Here is a 26,005-nt window from a genome sequence, read left to right on the forward strand (position 1 = left end):
GAAATTCCAGATCTATTATTAAAAATCTGTAATCTATCATTAAAATTGTCCATTGTACCTGAAGACTGGAGGGTGGCCAATGTAACACCAATATTTAAAAAAGGCTCCAGAGGTGATCCAGGAAATTAAAAACTGGTGAACCTGACTTCAGTGCCAGGAAAAATAGTGGAAACTATTCTAAAGAACAAAATCACAGAATATATAGAAAGACATGGTTTAATGGAAGACAGCCAGGGTGCATTTACCCAATGTAGACATCTGCTACATTATTTTGAAGGGGTTAATAAATATGTGGATAAAGGTGAACTGGTAGTTGCGGTGTATTTGGATTTTCAGAAGGCATTCAACAAAGTCCCATGTGACAGGCTTCTAAGAAAACTAAATAGTCATAGAATAGGAAGTGATGTCCTTTCGTGGATTGCAAACTGGTTAAAAGACAGGAAACAGACAGTAGGATTAAATGGACAATTTTCTCAGTGGAAAAAAGTAAACAGTGGAGTGCCTCAGGGATCTGTACTTGGACTGGTGCTTTTCAAATGATCTGGAAAAGGATATGACGAGTGAGGTGATCAAATTTACAGATGACACAAAAATATTCAGAGTAGTTAAATCACATCGGTTTGTGATAAACTGCAGGAGAACCTTTGGAAACTGGAAGATTGGGCATCCAAATAGAAAATTAAATTTAATGTGGACAAGTGCAAGGTGATGCATATAGGGAAAAATAACCCATGCTGTAGTCACACAATGTTAGGTTCCACATTAGTAGTTACCACCCAGGAAAAAGATCTAGGCGTCATAGTGGATAATACATTGAAATCGTTGGCTCAGTGTGCTGAGGCAGTCAAAAAAGCAAACAGAATGTTAGGAATTATTAGGAAGGGAATGGTGAATAAAATGGAGAATGTCATAATGCCTCTGTATCGCTCCATGGTGAGACCGCACCTTGAGTACTGGGTGCAGTTCCATCACAGCATCTCAAAAGATATGGTTGCACTGAAGAAGGTACAGAGAAGGGCAACCAAAATGATAAAGAGAATGGATTATATCCCCTATGAAGAAATGCTAAAGAGGTTTGGCCTGTTCAGCCTGGAGAAGAGATGGTTGAGGGGATATGTGATAGAGATCTTTAAAATCATGAGAGGTCTGGAAGAGTAAATGTGAAGCGGTTATTTACACTTTCGGATAATACAAGGACTAGCAAGCCCTCCATGAGGTTAGCAAGTAGCAAATTTAAAACAAATTGGAGAAAATATCACTCAACGGACAATTAAGCTCTGGAATTCGTTCCCGGCAGATGTGGTTAGGGCAGTTAGTGTAGCTGGGTTTAAAAAAGATTTGGATAAGTTCCTGGAGTAGAAATCCATAAACTGCTATTAAGCTGACTTAGGGAATAGCCACTGCTATTACTGGCATTAGTTGCATGGGATCTATTTAATGTTTGGGTACTTGGCAAGTACTTATAACCTGGATTGGCCACTATTGGAAACAGGATGATGGTCTTGATGGACCCTTGGTCTGACCCAGCATGGCAATATTTTATGGTCTTATTTTCAATTTGTAGGTGCTGATAAATTGTAAATGTAGGTCTTTTCCAGCTAATTAGGGTTGACAGCATTACAAAAATCGGTGTTTTTGCAATGTGGGTACTATTGCTGGGTACCTTTTCGATTATTGAAATGTATACATTTGTGCATCTGAGGATTCATCACCACAGAAATGATACAAAGAGGTTCGAGGCAGGCTGGGGGGGGGGGGGGTAGAGGAAGTCTAAGGGAAGTGGTGTTTTTCCGATATTTATCCAGTCATCTATTTTATTTTCTTACATCTATTGGAACATATTTATTTATTTAAAAATTTATATTCTGCTTATACAGACCAGCCATAGTAAGCAGATAAAATGATGCATAAACAAGGCATAAGTCACAAGCTTAAATCAACTACACCAATACTCCTACACAGAGAACCCAATAATATCACATCTAATCATTATGAAAAGCTTATAAATATAACAATGCTTTAAACCTTTCCCTGAATAAAACAATCAGACATCAACTGCAACTCAAATGACAGGGCATTCCAATGTACTGTCCAGTAACTGAAAAGGCCTGGTTTCTCAGCTATTAGAGACGCGCTGCATTAACTGATGGAACAAATAACATTCACCCCATCTCAGAGTGAAGACTCCATCTAGGGTTACAACTAGCCAACATATCAGACAAAAACCTGGCCCAAACCCATCCACAGCATGAAACACCATGAAAATCACCTTGAACTTAAGCCTATAAGAAACTGACAGTCGAAGATCCTGCTTTGGCATGGACATAATATGCTCCTGGGCCAGCCCAGTACAAATATTCTGCAAAAACTGCAGTGGTTTAAGCCAACCATTTGATAGATCCACATAAAATGTCAAAATTTCCATAACCTCAATTTTACAAAGTTTGCTCTAAGGACATATCCTATCTGCCGTTTCAACAATAGGCAGAAATCAATCCAAACACAGAGATCCTTTACATTGCCCACAAATGACAGCAAAGTTCCATCTAAAGTCATCCCAAATAAACTTTCAGAGGAAGAAGAGCAGCTTACTCGAATGACCATAGTCTTTAGGGGATTCAAACATGGGCCTCATTTACTTAGTTTTCCCGTAGTCACAGAATGGGAGAAAATTCTTACTAAATCAGGCCCGTAGATTGTTAGCACACAACCAGACTTGAATATCTCCTAAATACAGCCCTATAAACTGTAGTTTCAGCCAAACAATCCCATAATGGAAAATACAACTGTAAGTCATCTGCATAAATTTCACAGGATAACTCTAGGTTGTCCATAAGATGAGAAAGTGGCCCCAAATAAACATTAAAAAATAAGGAGGCCAAAGTGGACACCTGGGGAACTCCCATCATCATCACCTCTTGCCAAGCTGAAGCCCTGCCTTCAACCTGGAATGGCTGTAACTGCCCAGAAAGAAAACAGGCAAGCCAATTATGGACACTTTCACTAGACAGACAGACAGAAGCCCTAATCATGTACCATTAGGCAGAATCACCAACTTCCTTATTGCTCCTGCGCTACTTCTTAAATGCAAGATCAGGCTGTGCCTATTAGGGTCTCTCACTTTTCACAGCTGGATGGTAAATAACTTCTGTCTGGTCAATTTCACCACTCAGTAAGGACTGTTCAGCACATCAAAAGCCTAGAGTGATGTTATATTCTATGATGACAATGCATGTGGCAAATAACTGGTACCAGTCCTCATTGGGCTGCCAGAGATCAAATGCTTTCAACTAATTTTTACTTGTATTAAACCGATGCACTCATAATTATACCTTGCTTTTTAAGAATGCATATATGTGACAAAACATTTTCAGAGGATGAAGTAGTTCCCTTCAAATAAAAAGGGATCAGAAACCTTTTAGAATTTATTATTGGTCAGCTGGTTATATGAAAGTGTAAGTTTTTTAAAAGGCAGAAGGCTTAGTTACCACACGACAAGAACCTTGAACTCCTGTCACTCAAACCTGCACTAGTCTTAGTACAAGAGGGAAACAAGAAGCTCAGGCACAGATGCTTGAATCTCGGGCCAGAGCAGCTGCCCAAGTGCATTGAAAAAATGGTGTTGACTGGGCCGGGGCTAGGAGGCACCAGAGGCCCTCTGCTGATTATCAAAGATAACATTTTGAGGTACTGGGGGGGCCACCTAACCATCCAGACCATCATTTTTTTTGGGTTGGAGAACCCTAGCCGCCAGGGATTTAATTATATTTGGAAGGGGGGTAGAGATGGGCTGGGGGGAATCCTATGCCAAAGGGGTCATTTTGAGGGTTTAAGGGGAGGGGTGGGGAAGGGAAGGGAGTCAGCCATCGTCATGTGTTTGGCCTCGTTTTTCTTTTCCTTTTGGCAGGCCATTGCTACCTCGGTAGACAGCGTGAGGGTCGCAATTGATCCTCAGAGTGATTTTTCTTATTTTTTTAGCTACTGGTCCTTTTATTTTTTTAGCTACTGGTCCTTTTATTTTCCCACAGGAGCATCGAGGACACATATTAGCATTCCAATGCTCCATTAGGAAAACACCTTATAGCTTCCTATGTATAAACTGCTTTCCTTGCATTAAGCAATTTTATGCATGCAAAGCAGCTTATTTCCATAGGGGGAGGAAATCTTTTGTTCTATCTCACGACAAACAGCATTTAACGAACAATACATGCTGTTTAATTCACAATTTTGCCTTATTAGGCTTAGTAAATCCAGGCCTTAGATTGTAACCCCTCTGGGGATAGGGAAATACCTTGAGTATCTGAATGTAATCCACTTTGAAGTGCCTGAAAAGCAGAATATAAATAAATTCTTTTAAACTGTTTTATTTGTCTGTAATCCACCTAGCACGGGTCCCCAATATAGGTGGAATAAAAGTCATTAAAAAATAAATAAATAAATACATGAATGAAATAAAAATATCACCAAGAACCCACCATGACAATTTGTCAGAAAGGGGGCTAAATATTGTGGGGAAGCATCACCACAACATTCGTCCCTCCCGTGATAAAATATTGCAGCTCATAAATCTAAGTTAGCCAGGTAAACACAAATGTTCAGTGTTATCCTGCTAACATTAGTCAACCATCAACTCTGCGAATTCCTGGACAATAACAACATTCTCGCCACAACACAATTTGGATTCCGCAAATCCCGAAGCACTGAATCCCTTCTCATTTCTCTAACCGACAATATTCTCTTAAACCAAGAGAAAAAACACCCTTGCCTATTGATCCTCCTTGACCTCTCAGCGGCGTTTGACACAGTCAACCACAAGATCCTCTTAGACCGTCTAACAGAGATTGGTATCAAAAACACAGCACTCAACTGGTTTAAATCCTTCCTACAAGACAGGTTCTATAAAGTTAAGATAAACAACTATGAATCTCAACCGATCAGTTCTAACCTGGGCGTCCCTCAAGGATCCTCTTTATCCCCGACCTTATTCAACATTTACCTGCTCCCACTCTGTAACCTACTTTCTAAGCTTAATCTAACCCACTACCTTTATGCGGACGATGTCCAAATACTTATTCCTATCACCAAATCCTTGCAAGAAACACTTCACTTTTGGAATTCATGCTTCCTCTCCATATCCAGTCTCCTTGCTGATCTCTGTCTAGTTCTGAATACCAACAAAACGGAATACCTCCTAATCACCCAAGAAGGCAACTACCAACTCTCCAACACTCATTCTTCGGCACCTCCTCCTCTTTCTACCCAGGTCAGAAACCTAGGAGTCACCATGGATAACCTACTGAATTTCAAAAGTTTTATCAGTAACACAGTGAAAGAATGCTTCTTCAAACTCCAGGTTCTAAAAAGACTCAGACCTTTATTGCACCCCCAGGATTTCAGATCAGTTCTGCAAGCAATCATATTTTCTAAAATTGATGACTGCAACTCCCTTTTACTTGGACTCCCTGATATCTCCTTGAAACCGCTACAAATGCTCCAAAATGCCACTGCCAGGATCTTAACTAAAGCAAAAAAAAGGGACCACATAACTCCAATATTAAAAAATCTCCATTGGCTCCCTATAAAACACAGAATCACCTACAAAACCCTTTCATCCATTCATAAATCCATTTACAAAGCCTCATACCTAGACCTAAGGATCCCATTCCAGCTACATACTTCCTCCCGTCCACTGAGAACTGCGCAAAAAGGCTCTCTGAAAATCCCTCCACTTAAAATTTCGTCAAACAAAAGAGCCTTCTCCACTGCAGGTCCGATCCACTGGAACTCTCTACCTTCGGATCTTAGGCTTGAACAATGCCCCCTCACTTTTAAAAAAAGACTTAAAACTTGGCTTTTCTCTCAAGCCTACGATTGAGTACTATCCACAAATCCCTCCTCCAGGTCTATGCCATATAATACCTCTTAGCTCAACAACTAAAGAATTAATTTTCCAATCCCTCTTGTCTATTTTGCAGATATCTTATTCATAACTGATTCATTTTAATCGCCTGTATATAACATGTCTATTACTACTGTTTTTGTTTTAATGTTATTTGTTATTAGTATTTATTCAATTGTCTCCAAGTTCATTTTCCTGTTCCATGTAAGACTCGCATTTTAAGTCACTCCAATGTTATATGTAAACCGAAATGATTAGCAACATTGTTGCTAGAATTTCGGTATATAAAAAATGTTAAATAAATAAATAAATAACATAGCTAGATAAGGTTAGGTCTGCCAAAGAGCTGTCCTAAGGATATTCAATTAAACTCATCCAACTAACTTTAAGATTGCTGGATATATTCAGCAGCTGACCTGTGCCAAACTGATGTACTGGAGAGATTAGGGACCAAATAACGGAAAAGGTAGAGGAGGAAAGGAATCAAAGATCTGTAAGATATAGCTCTGACAACACCCCTCTAGCCTCGCTTACATCCATCCAAACTGTCCTCCTCGCACTTCCCCCCCCCCCCCCCCCCCAATAAATATCACGACAATCAATCTCTAATAATTTTTTAATCGGACCAGTTCTGGACCAAGAGCACAGATCTAGGAGAGACCTATATGGAGAAGACTACATACAGGCAACCCAAGCAGTTCCACCAGTAATCTATTTCTCCAACACATCACTTTCAATATTGGAAATGAATCTCCTATGAAAGGGATTATCATATGTCCTCCATTGCAAAATACAATGGCTTTCAGAGTTGAATTATTTAAATTTGTTTGAAAACTACAGCTTCAGAATTTTTTTTTCAAAAGACATGGCTAGATATTCAGATATCTGGTAAAAAAAAAAAAAAAAAAGAAAAAAATTCCATCTGGGTCCCTCCAGGCTCAACTGACCCTTTAATCCACACCTTTCAACACCTTGTTTTAAAAGCTCCTGAAAAACTATAACAGAAGAACAACAGGATCTTCTACAATTTAACTAAAGATAAGAATGAAGTATTTAGAACATTGAGAGAAAAGAAAGGTATGATTATAAAGCTAGCAGACAGAGGTGAGGCCATTGTGATTTTAAATAAGGCAGATTTTATTAATGAATAATGCATCAAATCAATAACTTCTTATTATTTAACTCTAAAAGTTTACTTTTCTCCTTCCTTCTCATCCTACTACACCAGTCCACAATGATTCGGAAATATCAAAGCCTAATTATTATGGAAAGTCGACCATGGGGCTGCTTTATAAATATCCATTGTACAGTCTCAGCCTATGACCATGATGAAGATTGGGGTGAAATATCATGAGCATATATCCCCTGTATTGTGAGACCTGCATTGGTTATGGTCAGAGCTCATTTTAAAGTTATTACTCTACTGTTTAAAGCATTAAATATGGAGGAGTATCCACTGGCAGAGTTGATCAAGAAATAATCTGTTGTCCAGCCGCTACAATCAGCTGATCAAAACTTACTAAGAGTTCCTAGTTTAAAAAATGTGAACACACAAAAAACCAGAAATAGAGTATTTTCTATGTAGGACTTATTGTGTGGAAGCAACAACCAGTTTGAGGGATAAGGAGAAGTACATGATTTTTAGAAAGAAGCTTAAAGCAGGTTTTTAGGCAGGTTTTTAAGAAATTACTGGTATGTATTTTATGTTGCGTATGTCTTATATGTTTTACTGAATCAGGAAAGGGGAGACGCTGCTCATAACTTTGTATTTGTGGTGGCCAATGAGATAGGAAGGAACTTTGTAGAGGTCTCATGTGAGCGCTGGACCATGGAACTAGGTTGATTGTTGCTATCATTGGTCCTAATATTTGAAGATAATCTTAAGCTTTTAGTGTCTTTAGTGATGAGAATTTTTTTAATTTGTTCAATAACTTTGATCACATGCTTCGATGTTAGAAATATGCAGCCTCCTTGGTACTGAATTATGTTCCCAAATATTCTAGAGACTGAGTTGGATGAAGATTGTTTTTTGTAAAATTGATTATCCACTGTAAACTTTCCAAGAATTGTATTACCTTGCTGATAACTCTGCTTCCTTCTTGAAATGCTTCAGCTCTGATCAACCAATCTTCTAAATATAGATGAACCATGATCCCTTTTTTCAGAAAAGCTGCTACAACAACTATTAATTTAGAGAATGCTCTTGGAGCAGTAGTTATCCCAAAGGGAAATGCTCAGAATTGATAATTTTCACCTATTATGCAGAACCAAAGATATTTCTAATGGTGTTTTCTGACTGGAATATGAAATATGCCTTTGATAGGTCTAGAAAATAAAGAAACTTATCCTGACGTACTGACATCATGGTTGACCATAGAGTCTCCATATGAAAATATGGGACATGTATACATTCGTTCACTCCTTTTAAATCCAGAATTGGTCTGAATAAACTGGTTTTTTTTAAATCACAAATTAGATGAGTAATATCCTTGCTCTTGTTCCTGTCAGGGAATTGGACATATTGCTTTCAGAAGTAGAAGTTTGTTTAGTATAGTTTCTAATGCTGCTTTTTTTTGTTGGAGATAAACATAATTTTATGTATGTATTTATGTATATCGCTTAGGCCTTTTGTGTTAAGCGATTAATAAATTTTATTAAATGAAAATGAAAAAAATGGTGAAATAATAAAGGTCTTGGGTTCCGGTGTAGTTAGCTCTAGTGTTTAATCATTTTGAATGATATCCAAAACCACTCCTAGTAAAATAGCTAAACGCATCCGTCTAGTGACTGTAGCATTCAAGTGGACTCGCATGAGTGGAATGAGTTGTTCCAGATAATATAGTTGTTTCTGGCCATGTTCTTCTTGCTCTTCTAAAGGACTGCATCCTTCCCCTAGATCTGTGCGGTTGGGATGAGAATTGTTTTCCAGGCCAATATCTCTGTTAGACTGATAAAATGTTTGAGCTTCGTCTTCTTGTAGTTTCTATGGTTTTGGTTCCCCCAGGTTTTGGACCAATTTTTCAAGTTCCTCTCCAAATAATAACTTTCCTTTAAAGAGAATTTTACATAGGCATGCTTTGGACCATGAATCGGCCACCCATTGTCATAGCCATAGAAGTCTTCTTGCACCTACTGATGACGACATTGGTCTTGATGAAATCCATATGAGATCATATAATCCATCTGATAGATATGCTACTGTTGATTCCAGCTGTGCTGCCTCATCCCCTTTTGACAGTTGTTGCTCCCAGCACATAAGAGCTCTTGCAAGATAATCTGTACAAATTGCTGTGGATGAAAAAAATGTTTTAATATTATTTCTATTTTCCTATCCTGATGGTTCTTGATGCTGCTCCTCCCTCTATGGAAATTGTTGCATTTCTGGTTATCTTTATTACAAATTTATTAATCACCTAAGAGAAAATATTAGGCAATATACATAATAAAACATATATAATTACATAAGAAATGAATTAAACAGCATAAAAACAACCCACACAAAAAAACAACAAACTTAAAATACATAAAATGGTTATAGCTGAGACCACTGCATCAATTCACATTTGAAATAAATATTCTAGCAGTGGTTCCCAACCTTGTCAGACCCCCAACCAGTCAGGTTTTCAGGATATCCACAATGAATATGCATGAGATAAATGTGCATGCACTACCTTCAAAGCATGTAAATTTTTATCTTATGCATATTCATTGTGGATATCCTGAAAACCTGACAGTTTGGGGGTCCTCCAGGACAGGTTTGGGAACTTCTGTTCTAGGTCATCGTTTGACAGCGGACAAAGCTTGGAAAAGGTATTTACTCATCTATGATCAGATTTTGGTGATTCCCATTGTCCTAATACCATGTTTTCTGTTTCAGAGTGAATGAGAAAAAGCTGTTGATTATTTGCAAACTCCTTTTAATAACTGGATCCCAGTCCATTTAATTTTTTGATATTCTTAGCAATGAATTTATCTATGAAATTAATGCAGGAGTCTTATCTTTATGAAAGATTCAGATTACTGAATCCTCTTCTTCTGAATTACAGGTAATTTTCCCCTTTTTCTAGTGATCGACAACTACTCCCTCCATATTATCTTCTATGTTTATATATGGTGGCTTGTTGGATTGTGAAAGAACTGTACCACCAGGTTCTGGAGTAATTTTAAGTCTTTTTTTTGGGGGGGGGGGGGGGGGGGGGGGAGGGGGGGAGGGGGGGGAGCAGGCCTGAAATAGTGAGTGATTTTTGTGCTTTTAAAATTACAGATTCTAGTCCATCCTGAGGTTTCTGAAACATACAAAATGCTTGGTGAAGAAATCTGAAAAACTTCAGTGTAATTTCCAGTGTGCAAGGAAAGCTTTTACTACTTCCACAGCAGGCTCATTTACTGACACTAAAATCAATGGATCAAGTGTCTGCTGCTGTGCAGTGCTGTGAATGGCTCAAGCTGTTTTTAAAATGGCTGCCAATCCAGATTCAACGACTGTCTCCGATTCATCATCAGAGTTTGTGCCTCTGTTCTGATTTTGTTTGTGCCTCTGTTCTGTTCTGATTTTGTTTGTGCCTCTGTTCTGATTTTGAGGAGTCTTCTGTACCAATTTCATCATGGCGGCACGCAGAGTGTTGTGTGCAGCTATGGATTGTCTGTGCCCGCATGTGACCCAGCAACTGCTTCGCTCTGACCTTAGGCTTTCTTAAGTTTAAATTGGAAGACATTTGAAACAGCTCCTTTCTTAGGGAAAATCAGGCAGCACTGGCCAGCATATTTTGATTCTTCCCTTCTGAATACCTGCATCCTTCAAAAACTATCTTTTTTGTGCTTAGAGAGAAAACAAGGGAAGGGAGAGTTAAAAGGAGTGGCAGCAATTCTCAGAAGATCCTCCATCTTAATTAATAGCTCACAGTTCCTTTTAGGTTCTACCAAAACTCCTTGGGGCCAATGCAATAAGACGCACGCTCTGAAAAAGGGCACTCGCATTGCACGCCTGTTTTCCTCATGTGCATGCAGCCATATCCCCTGGGTGCCCGATGCAGTATTTAAATGAAAGGCAGCTTAAAAAAAGGGTGCACTAGGGGATAATCATGCATTCATAGAATTCAATTGCATTGGGTACCCACAATTTCAAGGGGTGCTCAATATGAGCGTGCGTTTTTATCCCGCTTATTCAGGCCGAATTTTCTATTTTGCTGAGGTTGTTGAAATGACATATTAAGCACCCTTTGCTATGTGCATCTAAATCGCATGACCATAAGAAAATAGCTTTTTTTTTTCCCCTTACCTGTAACAGATGTTCTCCTAGGACAGCAGGATATTAGCTCTCACAGATGGGTGAGATCATCAGATGGAGCCCAGCACTGAAAACTTTTGTCAAAGTTTCTAGAAGCTTTGACTGGTACACTGAGCATGCCGCTATCTGTGCGTCCTCGCAAGGTCCCCCTCAGTCTCGTAACATAGCAAAATACAAGCGAAAAAAATAAAATAAGAAAACGAAGGAGAAAACCAACTCTACAGGGTGGCAGGCGGGTTTCCTGAGGATTACCATCCTGCTGTCCTAGGAGACCACCTGTTACAGGTAAGAAACTGTGCTTTCTCCTAAGACAAGCAGGATGGTAGTCCTCACAGATGGGTGAATACCAAGCTCCAGGCTGTTCCCGGCAACAACCAAGACCAACAAGGTGCCAATGGGCACAAAAACAACTGAGGTACTGTTGGATGGTAGGGAGACATCCTGGTCTCAACTAGGAGGCCATAGGAAGAGTTGGGTTTAGGTCTTGAAGAGATTGCGTGGGACAGATTGGCCAAATTTACCATCTTGTCGACCATCCTTGTCCAAGCAGTAATGGGCGGCGACCATGCGTAGGGAGCTCCATGTCGCAGCCCTGCAGATTTCAGTGACAGGGACCGCTCATCAGTGGGCCACCGATGCCACCATAGCCCTTACAGAGTGAGCTTTAACTCAGCCTTCTAGCTGAAGGCCCGATTGCACACAGCAGAATGAGATGCAATCTGCTAGCCGGTTGGATAAGGTCTGTTTATCCACTGTGACCCTCATTCTGTTCTTATCGAAAGATATGAATAGCTGGGTAGACTGTGTATGGCCTGATAAGCATTCTAAGTAGAAGGCCGGAGCTCTCTTGCAATCCAACGTATGCAAAGCCCATTCCCCTTGATGGGAATGGGACTTCGGAAAAGAGGTGGGCAACACACTGGACTGATTAATGTGAAAATCAGTCACGACCGTAGGCAGGAACTTGGGATGCATACACAGGACCACATGATCATGAAAGAATTTCGTGCAGGCTGGGTAAGTAACCAAGGCCTGAAGCTCACTTACTCTATGAGCTGAAGTAACCACCATCAGGAATAGGATCTTCCAGGTGAGGAATTTATTTAAGGATTTTATATGCCGACATTCATAGGTACATCATGCCGTCTTACATCAAACATTGTTATCAGTAAACGAAGAAAAGTTACATAGAACAGGGCAGGGGCCTCCGGGGATCTACGGAAAGGGAAAGGTTTACAAGATATAATATATATATGTAGCATTAATAATTACCAAAATAATAGTTACCAAAAATACAATTTCAGCTCACAGGTGTGCATAGACTCAAAAAGAGGACACATGAGCCACGCCAACAAAATGTTGAGATCCCAGGACACAACAGGGGGGCCACAGAGGGGGCTTTAGCTGAAGCAGGCCCCGCATAAAGCGACCTGCTATAGGCTGAAACGAGGTGGGCGCACCGGCGACACCCCGATGGTAAGCACTAATCGCGCTCGGATGGACTCCGAGGTGGTTTTAAGCCCGGCCTTGGAAAGGTGCCACAGGTAATCGAAGAACCTGGGAAATGGGCATGTAAATGGATCTAATCCATGCCCCTCACACAATACCAAGAACCTCTTCCATTTCAACCTGTAAGACTCCCTAGTGGAAGGCTTTCTGGAAGCCACCAGAACCTGGGAAACGTTTTCTGAGAGATCCAGGGGCTGAAGGACTAGGCGCTCAACATCCAGGCCTTCATGGCCAATGCCTGCAGGTTTGGATGGCGCAAAGTGTCCTGATTCTGTGTTATCAGATTGGGCACAATCCCCAGGCTGAAGGAATCCCTGATTGACGGTCCTGAAGGAGAGGGAACCAGACCTGCCTGGGCCAATAGGGCGCCACCAGGATCATGGTCCCCCGATCCTGCTGGAGCTTCAGAAGAGTTTTCATGAGAAGCAGAAAAGGGGGGTACATGTACAGGAGACCCGTGCCTCAATGAAGGGTGAAGGCATCGGACGACCGTTCATTCTGAAATGGAAGCAAAGGTTGCTCAATTGCAGATGAATGGGAAGGCAAAATCCACATCCAGAGTTCCCCACAGATGGAAAATCCGGGCTGCCACTTTCAGGTTCAGTGACCATTCATGCGGTTGAAAAGAGCAGCTTAGACGGTCTGCCAGCATGTTCAAGCGTCCCGGGAAGGTACATAGCTCGCAGAGACGTCCTCTGCGACAGAGCCCAGGACCAGAGCTGCACAGCCTCTTGACAGAGGGGGGAACGACCCCGTGTCTTCTTGCTTATTATTGAAAAACATTGTGACCTGAATGTTCATTCGAATCAGGACTACTTTGTGGGACAAGCGGTCTCAGAATGCCCAAAGACCGTAACGAATCGCCCGAAGCTCCAAAAAGTTTATCTGGCATAGAACTTCCTGAGCGGTCCATTGACCCTGCGTATGGAGGTTGTCCACATGGCCCCCCAGCCCTGGGGAGAGGCATCAGTAGTAAGTACTATTTGAGGCGGGGCAGTCTGGAAGGGGATATCCCGCTCTAGATTGGAGAGATTCTCCCACCAGGAAAGAGACTTTCGGAGATTACGTGATAAAGACACAGGCTTCATGGTCCTGGAATGCGTGCTGCCATTGCGACCAGTATGACCATTGTGCTCTGCGCATGCAGATGCAAGCTAATAGGATAACATGAACCGAGGCTGCTATGTGGCCCAACAAGTGAAGCAGTAGACAGGCACTTACGCACCAAGGTTGCCAGCGAGGATAGGGCCTGGTTGCGGGGCAAGAATGCTTTTGCCTGAGCTGTGTCCAGCCTGGCTCCTATAAAGTCCAGCTAGGGGGACAGACAGAGGTGGGACTTCAGGTAGTTGATAACAAAACCCAGAGATTGCAGCGCCCACATCATCAGGGCCAAAGCGTTCAGCACTCCCACTTGGGAATCGCTTTTGACCAGCCAGTCATCTAGATAAGGAAAGATGTGCACCATACGGCATCAGATGTGCTGCCACCACTGCCAGGCACTTGGTGAAGACGCAAGGGGCTGAAGCCAAATCGAATGGCAGCACTCTGGTAGTGAGCCTGGCTCCGTGCTTCTGACCTACAGCCTGCAAAGATACTTCCTGTGTCTGGAGAAGATGGCAATGTGGGCGTAGGCATCCTTGAGGTCGAGGGAGCAGAGCCAGTTCCCCTTCTTGAGTAGGCAGATCAGAGTACGCAGAGAAACCATTTTGAACTTCTCTCTTTGGAGGAATTTGTTCAATGCCCTGAGATCGAGAATGGGGCGCAAGTCTCCAGTTCTTTTGGGGATCAGGAAATACCTCGAATAGTATCCTCGACCCTGCTGTTGACAGGGAATGGGTTCTAGCGCTTTCATTGTTAGGAGGGTGGAGAGCTCTGTGAGAAGTATGTCCTGCTGGGCAGACGAACTCCACTATGGACATGGGGGAGAGTCCTCCGGGATTTCTCTGAAATTTAGTCGATACCCCTGACAAACTATGGTGAGGACCCATCGGTCCAAGGTGATGATTGACCAGCGATTGGCAAAGCAAAGAAGTCTGCCTACCACTGGAGGATCGGATACCAGGAGTACGACGTGCTGACTCATGCTCCCTCGCCTCCCGTCAAAACCCTGTAGTTGAGGCCTATTGGGGGGCCGGCTGGAGTCTAGGAGTTCTCTGTTGATGGGAGCAGCTCCTGGAAGAAGTATGGGACATGCAAGTCTGGGAGGTGGGAGGATAATACTTCTGTTGCCTATAGAAAGACTTCCTAGAACTTGGTTGGGAATGCTTCTTGCAGAGGACGGTGGGTCCAAAGCACTGGCAGATAGCTGCTAAAGGGTTTCATGGTGATCCTTCAATTGGGCTACCGCATCCCTGACCTTGTCCCCAAAAAGATTCTCTCCTGTACAGAGGAGGTCAGCCAACTTCTCCTGACCTCTGTCTGTAGGTCAGAAGCATGGAGCCAGGCCATCCTACGGCACCGATGCCCTCAGCAGCCACCCTGGCTGCTGTCTCGAAGACATTGTGGGTAGATCTCACTTTGTGTTTTCCGGCTTCAAGACCCTATTGAGATAGTGGAAAATGACTCCTGTTGCTGCTGTGGCAGGCACTCCGCAAGTTCCTGAAAATGTTTCCACAGATTCTGGTTGTATTGGGTCATGTACAACTGATAGGAGGCTATCTAAGCGATAAGCATGGCACTCTGAAAGACCTTCCTACACAAGGCATCTAGCTCTCTAAGTTCTCGCCCCAGAGGGGCCGAGACATGGGTGTGGGAGCATTTGGCATTTTTGAGAGCAGACTCCACTACCACAGACTGGTGAGGAAGATGGTGTCTTTTGAAACCAAAGGCCTGCTGCACCAAGTAGGTGGCATCCACCTTCTTATTTACTGGGGAAATGGTTATTGGGTATTCCCCACATACGAAAAAGAAGGTCCTTAAAAATGTCATGGATAGGAACAGCCACTATCTCCTTTGGGGCATCAACAAATTGGAAGACCTCCAACAGTTTATGCCGTGCATCCTCCTCCATGAGGAACTGGAAGGAGATGGCCTTGGGCATGGCCCATACCATGCCCGTGAAGGAGAGGTCCTCCAGGAGAGACCGATACCTTTCCTCTGGAGGTGAAGGTTCTGAGAGAGAGGAAGATTCAGAAGAATCATCTCCCCATGGATCATACGGATCCTCCGCCTCGCTGAGGATCCTGTGGGGCCCACGTGGATGAGGACCTTGGCACCGAGGGCACTGAAGGCACCTATGGAGCTCCAAGGAGGTATAGTGCCCGGCACTAGTAGAACGCCTGGGACTCCCGGGCCTGTCGGAGGAAGGGGCCTCCTCACCATGGGGTTGCTTTGGTGGTGGCACGGCCGCCACTAGTGCCGCACTGGAACCTGTGCTGTGCATTGACAGCGACTGCAGTCGGTGTTTCTGGGATCTCTCATGATGCTCAGTCTGGTCTATCCCTGGCACTGAGGAGGCAGAGGATCCCGATGTCCTTGAAAGTGGTGAAACCATAGAAGAGCAGTCACCATCTCCTCGGTCCCTGGCCGATGCCACCGGAGGTGTGAGAAAGTATATCGAGTGGTTCCCCTCGACCCCGAGGTGTCAATGACTCTGACGCAGGTGTGGATGGAGCAGACGTTTTGGGACCAAAATGTTTCTCCATTTTATCGAGTCGCACACAACGGCCCTTGGGGGTCATCTGATTGCACACCTGACACCCTCGGATGTCATGTGATGCCCCCAGAGGATACAAACCTCATGCAGAACCGTGATGGGACATGGTCCACAGGCACTGAGGGCACCGGCGAAAACGGATGATGCCATGAAAAAGAAGAAACAACCGGCGAGCGGTCAATTACCGGGGGCCACCGAAAAGCGATGCACCAGGACTGCAGAGAAGGGAGAAAAGTTAACCTACTGCATCGAGGAAAGGACACCATCTGTAGAAGGGGGTCCTAATGTTTGGATGGAGAAAACTGACAATAAACAAGAAAAAAAGGCTCTTGTGAAGCTGAGCTCCAAAACAGCGAGGCAACTACACCTCAGAAAAAAAGGCTGAAGGAGGACCTCGTGTGGATGTGCGGATCGCAGCATGCTGGGCATGCTTAGTGTGCCAGTCAAAGCATCTAGAAACTTTGACTAAAGTTTTCCGTGCCGTGGTCCATCTGATGATGTCACCCATCTGTGAGGACTACCATCCTGCTTGTCCTAGGAGAAATTTATTTTTTCTCTACCACAAGCAGTATCATTGTGTCACATTATTTACTAAGTAGGACGACATACTCATCATAACCCAGAGGACTGTATTTTTTAATTTCTCATGAGCCCTTGAGTCACTAATTGACTTTACTCCACCTCTGGGGCTGGAGTTAAATTTGCTGCATTAAAAAGTGTGCACTGGGCACCCAGTGCTTTCCTGCATCAGGGGGAGTGGGGGGGAGGGGGGGGATAATAACTAATAGCCTCATCTACATGGAATTTGCATGTGATGGGGGCTATCGGCTATGCATTTGTTAGGGCACGTGTTTTGGGCTTGCTAATCTCCTTACTGCATCGGATGCATATAGCATGCCCAAAACACGCGCTCAACCATGCATAAACCCATGCGCTAGGCTGGGTGCACTTTACTGCATTGGCCCCCTCGTCAGGGTGTGTGAGCAATAAATTAAGGGCTCGCTACTCTGAAATGTTTCAGGGATCTGATCCACAGACAGCTGAGAAAATACAGTATTTACTGCTATTTTTAATTTGTTTAATTCATCTTTAAAGAATAGGGTAAATGTAAATTAAAAACCTGCTGCACCACCCTGTCACTGCACTATACAGAAGTAATGAAGATGTCAGAGAAAAAGTCATGCACTCTGCCTCCTCCTGCTGGAAAGGGAACATAACTCAATTGTTCCAGACTGGCGTAGTAGGAGTGAGAAGGAAGAGGTCCCTACTTTAACCATTAAAAATTGAGGAGAGAGATGAGGTTTTTTTTGAGAAGAGTGCAGAGAAATTTTCTGGCAGTTAGATGTCCAGTGAACCCCATCATTTATATTTTATCAAAAAATACTCAAGTTTCTGACTGATCCTCCTGGTCAATTGGGTCTATTTTAAAGGTTCTTTCAGTGACATTTTGTTGTGAATGTTCCCTCCTATGTGAGAGATTCATCACACGTTATCAGCATTCTTAACTCCACTAAATGTGACATGTCCCAACTGTTATTCTTCACCTGGATTTTAATTATTTTATTTGTAATAAATAGTTTTCATTTAATTTGCTATTTATTTATTAACTGGTTCAATCCTCTGCATTTTTACACCTACACTGTTGTTATTGCCATAATTCATTTCTTAGCAGTGGTTGGAATCCTTGTCCACAGTATGTACCCTTGTATGTAAAATATGCACACCTGAAAATGTGCCCTTCCTAAGGCCGATCGGTACAGAGTCCTCCCCACTGGATAACAAAACGGATTCTGGTGTTTTTAGGGGGTTTTTTTTGTGCAAAGTTGACACCACAGATAAAGCAACAACAGTTTACACTATACACACCTTATTCTGTGCAGGAATCTCTTTATTGTGGTTGTGCATTGTAAACTTGCTGGGCAAGAACTGAGAGCCGCCCAGACACAAAAAGACAGCACGAGAGGGCGGAAGGAAGCACAGAGCTGCCTCTCGTATGGGTTTATGCAGATATTGGTTAGAGTGAACTGTCAGCAAAATTCCAGAAGATTGGAAGCCTGTATTTCAGCGCACACAGAAACCATGTGTGGCATTTTAAGGTCCAGATGGAATTCATTAATCCTTTATTTTAAAAGGGCATCCAGTGTTTTTGTGCTCTGCACAACAAAGCACAGTACTTGATTTTCAAAGGAAGCGGGAGAATAATGTAACCATGGTGGCTCGTCCCTTCTCAGCAGAATAAGGAAAGAACACAGGTCTCCATGTGTAAGCACATAAATCTGTTCATGTAACTTTTTTTTTTTTTTTTTTATATTCTGCTTTTTCAGGCATATTACATTCATGTGCTTTAGGAATTTCCCTGTCCCCCAGTGGACTCAACATCTAAGTGTCATCGAGGCCCAGAATGGGAGAAATGCCTTAAGTGAATCAGGCCTTAAGCTTGAACCTGAGGCAGAGGAAGGTAAAGTGATTTGCCCAAGGTCACAAGGAACAGCAGTGGGATTTGAACCCTCATTTCCCTGGTGTGCAGCCCACCGCTCTAACCACTAGGCTACTCCTCCACTCTATATTGTAGCCACCCTCTGTCCTAGGGTGGGAGTCATGGGCATACTGAATTAGATCCAAGGCAGTAGGGAACCCAGAGTACCTACAAAGGAAATACCCTACACACCAGCCTAGGGGTTGCCAGTGGCTTGCATTTATTTTAAGGTGGAAAACTCTGGCTAGTTACATTTGTCATTAAATACAGTTTACATGCAATCAGAAAGTCCTATCTGTTCTGAACAGAGTCAGCTTCTATGCCTCCTGCTCCTCTTTTCACTATTCAGGGAAAGTTTTGAAGTGAGCTTCCCAAACCATAGCGCATAACATTTTATTGAGGGCAGAAGAGATTCCATCTGTGTGGCCCACGTGGTGACATCCAGAAGTGTGCTGGTTTTGCTCACAAGGCCAAAACACAGGGATTGCCCCCTCTGTCCAAGGGGAGTATATACAGGAATACTTTAGGGACACCAAGGTCAGATGGCACTGACTTGCAGTTCCCATGGACTGACATGTCACAGCACTGGCAAGACTGGTCAGCTGGGTTTCAGGCCATCTCTACTGGTGCAGGTCCTGCGGCTTGGGGGCTGCTTCCAATTAAAAAGTCCTGCTGTGGGGAGTGGGATATGGGGTGCTGAGGAATCCCCACACTTCCTCCTGACTCCTTTGGCATCACAACTCCCATGGCAAACCTTCCTCAAGACACTTTGTCTATGATATCTCAATAAAACCCCTCCTGGACTGTAGGGTGGAAAGCATCAAAGCATTCTCTGCAGGGCATGGTGTCCTTTGCTTTAAGTTAAAGGGGCCTTGGATCTGCACCATAGAGTAAAACTTGGATTACAGCTAATCTGCGAGCTTTTGCATTTCCTTGAGGATGGCTGTCCCTCAGTTCTCTCCGTTTCTGAAGATTTACATATAGTCTGGAAGAAGAGGCAGATAATCTCACTAGAGAAGAACGACGAACATGTTTGCAGAAAGAAACAAGAAAGGCTGCCATAGCTGTTACAATGCTGTACTTAGTAGATTGGAGCTTGAGGTTTTTGTACATGGTCAGCAGGGTTGTCTCCTCAAGACCTAAATTAAAACGATACTAATTATGTCTTAGAAGCAGCACTGCTATCATCTCCTCCCTAAGCTGAAGATGCAGAATGAGGAAACCAATCCTCAGGTGAATTTTCAAAACTTTACGCGAGTAAAAATTAGCCTATACACACGTAAATAACCTCTACTGGCGTATTCCATACTTTAGAAAAGTAGAACATATGCATATATATATATATGCACTTTCATGCATACATATACACATGTACCAAAGGGGCAGTCTAGGGGCGTTCTGGGGTGGGGGTCAATAGTCATGCGCATAAGTTGCTATTTAATAAGAGTCTGTTACACAAACATTTATCAGCTTACGTATTTTTACACTGCTAATTACTTGTTCTAAGTGATCTTAAACGTGTTTATTGTGTATTACTGACCAGATGGGAGGTCTGGGTGGACTAGAGAACTTGATGATCATGAGAAGGGTTGGGCGAACTGGTGGATTAATTGGTTAAAACTGGTAATTTCGTTGATGCACGCATGTTTTAAAATTGGCCAACTTAGGCACGGAACTCCTGAAAAGTCCTATTTACTTTTGCATGTAAAATATACATGCGTATGTTTTTAGAACAGGTAGGACAAGTATGCGTGCTCAGTGCATTGATAGACATTTCAATGCTCTGCAAGTATTTGCACATAAGCCTGTGTTGGTGCGCTTGTTGAGAGGTCAAGACACATTTTATAAAATGTGCCTATATCATACGCACGTGTAATAAAACACTACGGTAAAACTACGCGCAGCCACCACCCGAATCTGTTTGAAAGTTATAGTCCCTGTCTCCTGAAGATATGGAAAACTGAATCCTTTGTGGCTGTCTCATGTGTAGATATAGTAAAAGCAAAACAATAAAAGAAGTGTTAATATTAGCATTTTTGCTAATTTCTTTCCTGTTAAACAAAAGCAGCCACACAATTTGCTATAAATTTAACACAGGTCCACAATAGGAATCCACCTTATACGATATTGAGATATAACATGTATATAAACATCTATTTGTGGTGCACTGCTTAACCGTTATTATCCAACTCTTATAAATCATATGACCATCATGTATTTGTAAGGAAGCCAACTGTACTCATTGTTCTAGCAGTAATAGTCTGATATGATCACGTGCAAAGTTATAATCATAGGTCATAGATATTAAGGTAATTTTTTCAAATGTTTGTTTTGCAAATAAAATCCAAGCCACTTATTTTGATAAACAAGCTTATGCACTGCTTCAATCTTGGTGTCACCCAAAAAGAGTACTCAAAACATGTGGCATATTGTAAAAATTTCAAACTTAAACTATACACAAAGAGTCCCTCAGAATCCACTTGCGGCATCTGCAAGTCATGACTTACAGGTATTGCAAAATGAACACAAACTTGCATTCAAAGGCATTCCATGAGGTAACCCAGATTTATATCAGCTGAGAAAAGAAATCTGCTCGTACTGTACATGAACTGTCAGGCACACTGCATATTCCATATTTTAAATGGAAACCCTTGTATATGTTCCAGGCAATGCTGTAAAACACCAAGAAATTATCTCCCTGTAAAAATTCTTTCTAGAATTGGATGTTAGATGGATGGAAGTTCTAAAGCATTATTTCTACAGAGCTGAAAACATGAGCTCCAGTCACATCAATATTGTCAACTGAAATCTGCTGACACTGTCCATTAGATTGCCGAGATTCAAATGTACTCTACATGCCTGCAGCGTTTAAGCACTAACAGCTGCAACAGGGGTGCAGAAGGGCTTACTGTCAGATAACTATCCATGCTGAACATTCGATGCCCTGAGCTAAAAGCTCATCAAGAACATCACCGTGACTAGGCAACAGAATTATGGGCCAGTCCCAATTGGCAATGCCATGTGGGAAAACCTGGGCCAATTCCAAAGGCCTGCTCGTCCCCCTTCCTGGGCTAGCACAGGCTGCAGAGGCAGCATTCACAGTCCTGGGGAGGAGGGAACCACAGTCATTGTGCAACAGTGACACCTATTGGCTCAGCTCAGGGTACATACCTACCAGATTCCAGAAGACATTATAGCATGGCTCCCCTTTGGCTGAGGACTATTATGGCTGGAGGCACAAAGGAGGAGGAAATGGGCGGGGGTGGAACCCAGCTATCTGTGAATGAAAGCTCATGGTGCTGTAGCCTCATTTGGGGCAGATTCTGATTGGAAAAAAATCCTAAAGAAACAGAAGGAAGCTATTGGGTCCAAAAAAATGAAATTCTCAAAATACATTTTTAAAATAATCTGAATGTATTTCTTTCCCAATGAGCCTCATCAGCAAGAAGATTCAGTAGGTTTCTGTCAGCCAGCGCCTACGGAATCTGGTTGTTGATTGGCTAGCAGAAACATTCCCATCTCTATTAGTCATTTTGAAAAAAATGCAGCATTATGACTGAGTCAGATACTGACAAAATGTCATGCAGTACTGACCAATAGAAAGACAGCTTTAACAATTCTCAAGGACATCATAACAGCCTCCAGCTCAACAGAAATTTTAAATCCGCTGGCTCAACTTATTGTTTTATTTTAAAAGGAAATCAAGGTGGAAGTGGGGACAGTTGTTCCCAGAAAGCTCTGTAAGTATAATTCGGGAAGTGCATGGAAGGATTTCACCACAATTTCTGGAGGCCATAAGCACTTGGCATTTTGGCCTTGTGTCCCGCAATGCACTTGGAGCAGACCTTCAACTCTGCTAATACACATCTGATTCAGACTTGAATATTTTGCATTCAAGCTGTCCAAAGTACTAAAGGGTGCTGCCGGAGAGTGCATTAGTGAAACCGTACTCATCTGATCATCGGTTCTTTCATTAGAACATCAGTGTTGCATGAAAGGACACACTTGTACGTGTTAGTTCACGAGACTAGACTATTATCAGAATGCACCAATGGCCTGAAAAATAAGATATTTCATTTCATTGATGCTCAAATACAGTTTCCTGCTGGGGAAGTTTCTACCAATGACTTGAAAACAGCAAACTGAAATTTGTGAGTCTTTTTTTTCCATTTTTTGCTCTACAAAAATAATTTTCCAGACCGTCCAGTGTTCCAATAATAAAACAATCCACTCACCACTCGTCTGAGAAGATTGAGTCCTTTATGATTTCATAAAATCATTCCAAGCAAGAAATTTAAGGGATAATCAAAATATAGTGTGCAAACAGTAGCATTTTGAGTGGATTTTTAATTTCTTTGCGTAATTTTCAACAAATAAATAGAAAGAAAGCCTCTCTCATGTATTTATGGAATGGCACCAGCCCCAACAGGGCTCAAATGGATATCATTTACTCTTTACTATTTATATAAATAGTAAAGTTAGGCTGTTTCTGGCTGGTGCTGGCATTATTTTTAGGAGGAGGTAAAGTTAGACATACTGATCCAGCCCCATGGTGTGATACAATGCTAAAGTGAGCTCAAGAGAGCCTGGTTACGCTGTGGAGAAGAGATATTCACACGCCAAAGAAAGGCTAGACCAGTCCCTGCTGCAACAATGACCCTGGCTAGCACTAAAGTGCCACTGAAGGGGTCAATTTCAGTCCTGGAATACCAAGGAGACCCGAAGCACCCAGGGCAATGCAGTGGAGTTGTAAGGAAGAAAATATGAATACAATTTTAATAATCATAATTTTTACAATGCACATATATATATTTTTTTACAACACGTGCTTTGCTAACAATGCCTCTAATACACTTTAGTACACATTAAAACGACATATTGACGCAAAATGAAATTATTTGTGCCGTTTCAGATGTTAAACAATGTAAACACTATGGTTGATATTTTCATGTTTAAAATGGCAGCACTTCCCTACAATTTTATACATACATACTGTACATAGCATTTAGACATTTACTGTAAATGCCTATAGTAGAAAAGCAGATTTCTATAGACATGGAGAAAATGAATATTTCAGAAGGAATGGGTAATTTGCATTGCTAAAGATGTGCTTTGAATGTTTATAAGTTGCTGCAATTGTTTTTTGTGCAGTGACAGAGTGTAGGGAAATAGCTGTAGTTATGACTAAGCGACTGTTTGCTTTCTGTGGAAACGGGCCAATTATATTCTTTTCTGGAAAGCAGAGTGAAGCGAAACAGAACGGCCAGGCACAGGTGGCTTTCAATTGCCCCCACTCACCTGCTGCACACCAAAGCAGCGCTTCCAGACTCCAAACCTTGCCCACAGCAATTTCCAAGCCAAGGGGAGAAGACGGGGGGGCCTTTTGTGCTCTTGATTATTAAAGCTTACACAGAAATCCTTTTGTTCTAAAGAGCAGCACGAGGGCACGGCTGTTTAATATAAGTCTGGAAGATTTGCAGAGCGCTGATGGAAAATCTTCACAGGTGGTTTTGTGTGTCTTCAGGAACTAAACCAACTGAGGCAAATTGGCTTAGCAATTTGTTCTGCGTTTCCGAGGGATATGACATGTCACATATTATACGACGCACTGTGCATATCGTCACCACAGCCCACACAAGCTATCTGCACTTTTACATTTACTACTACAATTATGTTTCACATTAGGAGATCAACTGCTAGATTTCTTACCTCTGCTGTTGAGATCTTCATTTTCAGTTTATTTTCCCCTGGAATTTATCAGTGTTTATCATAAACAAAAATAGGAGAAAAATCAGAGGGAAAAAATGACTTAGTTCCACTGAAGTTCTCCCATTTTTGTTCATTATAATAAACAATAATAAATTCCGGGGGAAAGTAAAATAAAAGCTGAAAAAGAGAGATCCCTGTTCAGGTAGTAAGAGTTTCCCTTTAAACCTGCCAGCTCTAATTTTTTGGTCGCATACTTTGATTATGACTTAGGTGATGCAATGAGTAGTCATTTCCAGCCGTTTCTTTGTCAGGCAAACACACCAAACGGTCAATTTTCAAAGAGCTTAGCGCTTAACTTTTGAAATTTGACAAGAGCAGTGTGCCAAACTTTAAGCTTTTAGTTTCGCCAGGCTCCTAAATTTAGGAGCTTGAAAAATAGCTGGTATTAGTGGCAGAGTTAGGGTGGAGAAACAAAGTTGGCTGCTTGGCACGGATTTTCCACAATAGGCACCTAACTTATGAGCCTAAATCTAGGTAAATGAATAGCAGGTCTAAGCTTAAGATCCTAAGGTTTAAGACTCAAAATTTAAGTGAATTTTAAGATGAAAACTTAGGAACCTACATTCAACTGAATATAGGAGCCTAACAGATGCCTACAATTAGCTCAGCTTTATTTTCATATCTGTTACTTATACTTAGGCACTGCCTTAAACCAAGGTTCAGCCAAAGCGATTTATAAAATAATTTAAAAAAACGCAATAAAATATGTCCGTAACAGAAAACATATAAGTTAAATACATTTTTCAAAACACATATAAATGCAATATTATCAAAAATAATAACCAATCCATGAGCTTCCATGATCCTAATCCACCGACAATGTTTATCGTTACATTAGGGTACTGTGCATGGTCACCAAGTCCTTGATCCAAACAGCCTTCAATATATTCAAGTGAATGAGCTCTGGGAGTTTGTGAGGACATGATCTACATTGAAGGTTCCTGAAAATAATCCTCACCCAGTCTGGCTTTCTTGAGAGATATTTCTATACATCTTGTCTCAGAACTATCGTGCATTTTGGTCACCCAGAACACAAAACTTGTTGGAGAACCTGAAGGACAATAATGGCAAAAGAACTCAAACTGGGGCCTTCAGATTCACAGCTCTCTGATCTACAGACTACACTGCACTACCCCTCCACGTAAGTAGGTGCTGGATCAGAACTATGATCTAGAATGTGGCACAACTAGCAGGAAACTCGTAGGAACTCCAAAGCAGGAGCAATGCAGACTGGGATGGAAGGCGAAAGCATAAGACTAGCCTGACTCACCAGGCACACAGCTTTCTATTTCATAATTTGTTTTACCTAGCACTTAAAAAGCTTCATTTATCACAAACAAACTCCAAAACTTCTCCACATTCACTCAAGTTTAAATCAGAAAAAAAAATATGAACAAGCTAAAACACAAA

At 42.0% G+C, this 26,005-nt stretch overlaps 1 protein-coding gene across 7 annotated transcripts in view; it reads right to left on the reverse strand.

Annotated features, from left to right (window-relative positions):
* NAV3 (neuron navigator 3) overlaps positions 1–26,005 on the reverse strand; it is a 971,329-nt gene that overhangs the window by 293,924 nt on the left and 651,400 nt on the right. The window lies entirely within an intron of this gene.

This window comes from Rhinatrema bivittatum, chromosome 4, assembly GCF_901001135.1.
Source record: "Rhinatrema bivittatum chromosome 4, aRhiBiv1.1, whole genome shotgun sequence".
Lineage (NCBI taxonomy): Eukaryota > Metazoa > Chordata > Amphibia > Gymnophiona > Rhinatrematidae > Rhinatrema > Rhinatrema bivittatum.